The sequence below is a fragment of the Puma concolor genome, chromosome D1 (assembly GCF_028749965.1).
Source record: "Puma concolor isolate L17-30 chromosome D1, mPumCon1.1.hap2, whole genome shotgun sequence".
In the NCBI taxonomy this organism is placed as follows: domain Eukaryota; kingdom Metazoa; phylum Chordata; class Mammalia; order Carnivora; family Felidae; genus Puma; species Puma concolor.
The window spans coordinates 104,380,620-104,386,619 of NC_141676.1; positions in this window are offsets into that span (position 1 = coordinate 104,380,620).

Here is a 6,000-nt window from a genome sequence, read left to right on the forward strand (position 1 = left end):
CACAGAGCCTGTTTGGGAAGTTCTCTGTCTCCCACTCTCTCTGCCCTTCCCCTCTGTTCAAGTTCTCTCTCAAAAATAAATAAACAGACTTAAAAAAAAAAAAGGAGAGGACTCAAAATCACAAATCAAAGAGCAGTATTAACAACGAACATCACAGAAATACAAAGGATTATCAGAGATTATGAAAAATTATAAGCCAGCAAACTGGATGACTTAGAAGAAATGAATACATTCCTAAAAACATATAACCTCCAAAAACTGAATCACAAAGAAAAAGACAATTTGAGCACACCAAGTAGTAGCAATGAAATTGAATCAATTATCAAAAAACTCACAACAAACAAAAGTCCAAGAACAGACAGCTTCACAGGTGAATTCTACCAAGAAGGTAAAGAAGAGTTAATAGCTATTCTTCTCAAACTATTCAAAAAAAGAGAGGAAGGAAAACATCCAAATTCATTCTATGAGGTCAACATTATCCTGATGCCAAAACCAGATAAAGATACTACAAAAAAAAAAGAGAATTACAGGCCAATATCTCAAATGAACATAGATACAAAAATTCTCAACAAAATATTAGCAAACTGAATTCAAAAATACATTAAAAAATCATTCACTACAATGAAGTGGGATTTATGTGCAGACCAACAAACATGACACCTCACATCAACAAGAAAAGGATAAAAACCATATGGTTACCTTAATAGATGCAGATAAATCATCTGATGAAATTCAATATTTTTTCAAGATAAAAACTTTCAACAAAGTAGGCTTAGAGGAAATAAACCTCAACATAATAAGGTCAGGAATGAGATAAAGATTTATACTCATACCACTTTTTTCCAACACAGTACTGGAAGTCTTAGCCACAGCAATCAGACAAGAACAAGAAACAAAATGCATCCAGATTGGTAAGGAAAAAGGAAAATTTTATCATGATATGATACTACATAGAGAAAATCCTAAATATTCCACCAAAAAAAAAACTATAGAACTGATAAATGAATTCAGTAAGTTCACAGAATATGAAATCAACATACAGAAATATGTTGCGTTCTGTACAATAATAAAGTAGCAGAAAGAGAAATTAAGAAAACAATCCCACTTACAAAAATTGCACACAAAAATAAAATATCTAGAAACAAGCTTAATCAAGGAAGTGAAACACATGTACTCTGAAAACTATAAAACACTGATGAAGGATACTGAAGATGACACAAATGGAAAGATATACCATGCTCATGGACTGGGAGAACAAATACTGTTAAAATGTCAGTACTACCCAAAGCAATCTACAGATTTTAGTCAATCACTATCAAAATACTAACAGCATTTTCACAGAGCTAGAACAAACAATCCTAAAATCTGTATTAGAACCATAAAAGACCCCTAAAAGCCAAAGCAATCTTGAAAAAAAGGACAAAACTGGAGGTATCACAATCCCAGTTTTCAAGATATACTACAAAGTTGTAATTAAAACAGAATGGTACTGGCACAAAAACAGACACATAGATCAATGGAACAGAATAGAGAGCTCAGAAATAAACCCATGATTATATGGCCAATTACTCTATGACAAAGGAGGCAAGAATATGCAATGGGAAAAAGACAGTTTTTTCAATAAATGCTGCTGGGAAAACTAGACAGGTACAAGAAAAGGAATGAAACTGGACCATTTTCTTAAACATACACGGAAGTTACCTCAAAATGGATTAAAAACCTAAATGTGAGACTTGAAACCATAAGTAGCCTAGAGGAGAGCACAGGCAAGTAATTTCTCTGACATTGGTCACAGCAACATTTTTCCAGATATGTCTCCTGAAACAAGGTAAATGAAAACAAAAATAAACTATTGGGACTACATTAAAATGAAAAGCTTTTGCACAGCAAAGGAAACCATCAACAAAATGAGAAGGTAACCTACCAAATGGGAGAAGTTATTTGCAAATGATACATTCAATAAGGGGTTGATATCCAAAATGTATAAAGAACTTAATACAACTCAACACCAAATGAAAAATCCAATGAAAAATCCAATGAAAAATATGAACAGATTTTTCTCCAAAGGCATACAGATGTCCAACAGACGTGTGAAAAGATGCTTAACATCACTCATCATCAGGAAAATGTAAATCAACACTATAATGAGATATCACCTCACACGAGTCAAAATGGCTAAAATAAAAAACAAAACAACAAATGTTGGCAAGGATGTGGAGAAGAAGGAACCCTCACACGTTGTTAGTAGGAATGCAAATTGGTACAGCCACTGTGGAAACAGTATGGAGGTTCCTCAAAAAATTAAAAATAGAATTACCTATGATCCAGGAATTCCAGTACTGAGTCTTTACCCACAAAAAATGAAAACATGAATCCAAAAAGATATATGCACCCCTATATTTATTGCAGCATTATTTACAATAGCCAAGACATGGAAACAGCCCAAGTGTCCATCCGTGGGTGAATGGATGTGGTACATGTATATACAAATATATATGTTGTGTATATGTGTGTGTGTGTGTGTGTGTGTGTGTGTATAAAATAGGATGCCACTCAACCATAAAAAAGAATGAGATTATTCCATTTGCAACAAAATAGATGGACTTAGAGGGTATAGTGCTAAGTGAAATAAGTCAGTCAGAGAAAGACAAATACCATATGATTTCACCCACATGTGGAATTTAAGAAATAAAACAGATAAACAAAGAAAAAAGACAAATGAAAGAGACAGACTCTTCAATACAAACAACAAACTGGTGGCTGGGGGTGGGAGGATGGGTGAAACAGATAAAAGGGATTAAGAGTACACCTATCTTTTTTTTTTTTTTTTTAATTTTTTTTTTCAACATTTATTTATTTTTGGGACAGAGAGAGACAGAGCATGAATGGGGGAGGGGCAGAGAGAGAGGGAGACACAGAATCGGAAACAGGCTCCAGGCTCCGAGCCATCAGCCCAGAGCCCGACGCGGGGCTCGAACTCACGGACCGCGAGATCGTGACCTGGCTGAAGTCGGACGCTTAACCGACTGCGCCACCCAGGCGCCCCAAGAGTACACCTATCTTGATGAGCATTGGATAATGTACAGAACTGTTGAATCACTATATTATACACCTGAAACTAACACAGCACTATGTTAATTTTATTTCAGTAAAAAAAGAAGGGAAAAAACTTGGAAGAATTGAACACAAATTCCTTGGAGGTTGAGGGAAAAACTTAAGAAAAAGGAGAAAATTCCTATAACTTGAGAAAGTTTATCTACTAGAAAACTGCAATAAATATCACTTAGTGAAAGAAATATAACAAACACTTTCTGTTAATGTCAGGAAGAAAATATGAATGACTTTTACTCAACAATGCTGTGGTGTTCCATGTCAGAAAGGAACAGAAGTAAAAAAAAAAAAAATAATAATAATAATAATAATAATAATAATGAATAAAAAACAATAAAAAGAAACAACAGAAATAACTGTTTCTGGTTATTTGCTCACTCCCTTACAAAAAAACCAACAAGAAAAAAAAAAAAGATTAGAGTGGAAGAGAGACAAAGCATAAGAGACTCTTAAAAACTGAGAACAAACTGAGGGTTGATGGGGGGTGGGAGGGAGGGAAGGGTGGGTGATGGGTATCGAGGAGGGCACCTTTTGGGATGAGCACTGGGTGTTGTATGGAAACCAGTCTGACAATAAACTTCATATATTGAAAATAAAGAAAAGAGGGGCGCCTGGGTGGCACAGTCGGTTGAGCGTCCGACTTCAGCCAGGTCACGATCTCGCGGTCCGTGAGTTCGAGCCCCGCGTCGGGCTCTGGGCTGATGGCTCGGAGCCTGGAGCCTGTTTCCGATTCTGTGTCTCCCTCTCTCTCTGCCCCTCCCCCGTTCATGCTCTGTCTCTCCCTGTCCCAAAAATAAATAAACGTTGAAAAAAAAAAAAAAAAAGAAAAAGAAAAAGAAAATAAAGAAAAGAAAAGAAAAAGAAAAAAAAACCAAGAAGCTAAATATAAAAATTTAGAAGGTGACATAACACAAGCTCAACATAGGAAAATTAAAAGTTTTTGGCATATGTGCAATAATTAGACAATATAATCAAAATTGCATGATATCTCTGCATAGAGAATGTGAACATGTTTTATTATATTTAATCCTAGAAATTTGGTACTTTTTGATCCATTGTAAATATATCGTTTAAAATCTTTAGTATTGTAGAGGCACCTCGGTGGCTCAGTAAGTTAAGCATCTGACTTTGGCTCAGTTCATGAGTTCAAGTCCCGCATCAGGCTCTGCGCTGACAGTGCGGAGCATGCTTGGGATTCTCTCTCTCTCTCTCTCTCTCTCTCTCTCTCTCTCTCTCTCTCTCTCTCTCTGCCTCTCCCCTGTTCACATTCCCAATCTCTCTCTCTCTCACTCAAAATAAATATATAAAGTTTAAAAAATTAAATTTAAATTTAAAAACCCACTGTAATATAAAGACTAATAAAAAGTTTCATATAAAGGCATGTAAACTTCAGAGTAGAAGGAACATGAATAGAAATGAAACTTCTTTTATGCCTTTTTATACCATTTTGGAACCACATACATGATTTACATATCAAAAATTTTACATTAAAAAAACAATAGGGCTCCTGAGATCAAGAACTGCATCGGGCTTGTGCTGACAGGGTGGAGTCTGGGATTCTCTCTTCCTCTCTCTCTCTGCACATGCACCTGCAATCTCTCTCTCGCTCTCTCTCAAAAAAAATAAATAAGGCTCACAAAATGTGTATGGGCTGTGCTTTCAAAATTGTTAACTTAGTCCTGTCTCCTTGTCTGCAACCTTGGTCACATTATGCTTAGATGTTCTGGCTTTGTTCTTGGGGTCTTGCTGACAGATCTGGACTTGTAAAGACCAGACATATCATCCCTGTTATTAGGACACATTAGTTAATTTGCAAACAGTGAGTGATAAGTTTCCTTTCTCCTTTTTCCCAAAACACTTTCCCTTAACTCAAAGTCCTCCCCTGGAATAGTCAAGATATTTTGACATACTAAGGCATCAACACAGACCAAAAGATGGTTTCCCCATTCCTCAATATTCCCCCATTCGATTTCCAACAGTGAAGATCTTAATTTCAAGATACATCCACAAGACCTTGCAAAAATGTTTTAAAAACATGCAAAAATCCCATTCACAAAAGCAAATTACCTTTATCCGCAGTAAAAACATGCTTTTTTCGTCAAGATTTATTTTTTCAGTCCTCAACTAAGGCTGGTAGCTGGCAACATCTTCCTTAAAGATAGGAGTTTTCTTCACTGAAATATCTCATGTGGCTCCTTGGCTATCTAAGTTTGTTTCCAGCCTAAACCAATAAAAGTTAGAAAGCAAGGGCCCCATGGCTACATGGCTGAACATGCTGAGCCAGTCCTAAGATTTTCTGTACCTCTCATCAGACTTTGGCTGATTTTGTGGAGCACAGCTTTCTTGCCACTGCTCCTGATCTCGAAGCCTCAGTCATGGTGACTGGCACTTGGTAAGGAAGGGGTGCCAATGCAAAGGTGAATACCAAATAGCTGAGAGCCATTTTCAACCTGAAGGTTTATTGCCACAATGTAGGAAGGCATCAGTTCCACCACTACACATGAGCAGAACCCATCTGACCTCTCAGAAGGTCTGAAGCTTTCAGGTACCGATGTACTTTGTGAACTCCATCCCCAATATTCTTTAGGGTCACTCTTTAGTCCACAATCTGTGTATCCTCCTGGCATTTGTGTGGCTACGACAAAGAGGACTGACAGAGACAAAGTTATAGGAGTAGAACCGCCAGGGTTACAGCTGAGACTTTTGTCAGAACATAGGATTCAGGGGTGCCTGGGTCGCTCAGTGAGTTAAGCGTCCAGATTCAACTCAGGTCATGATCCCATGGTTCGTGGGTTCGAGTTCCAAGTCGGGCTCTGTGCTGACAGCTCAGAGCCTGGAGCCCACTTCGGATACTATGTCTCCCTCTCTCTCTGCCCCTCCCCTGCTCAC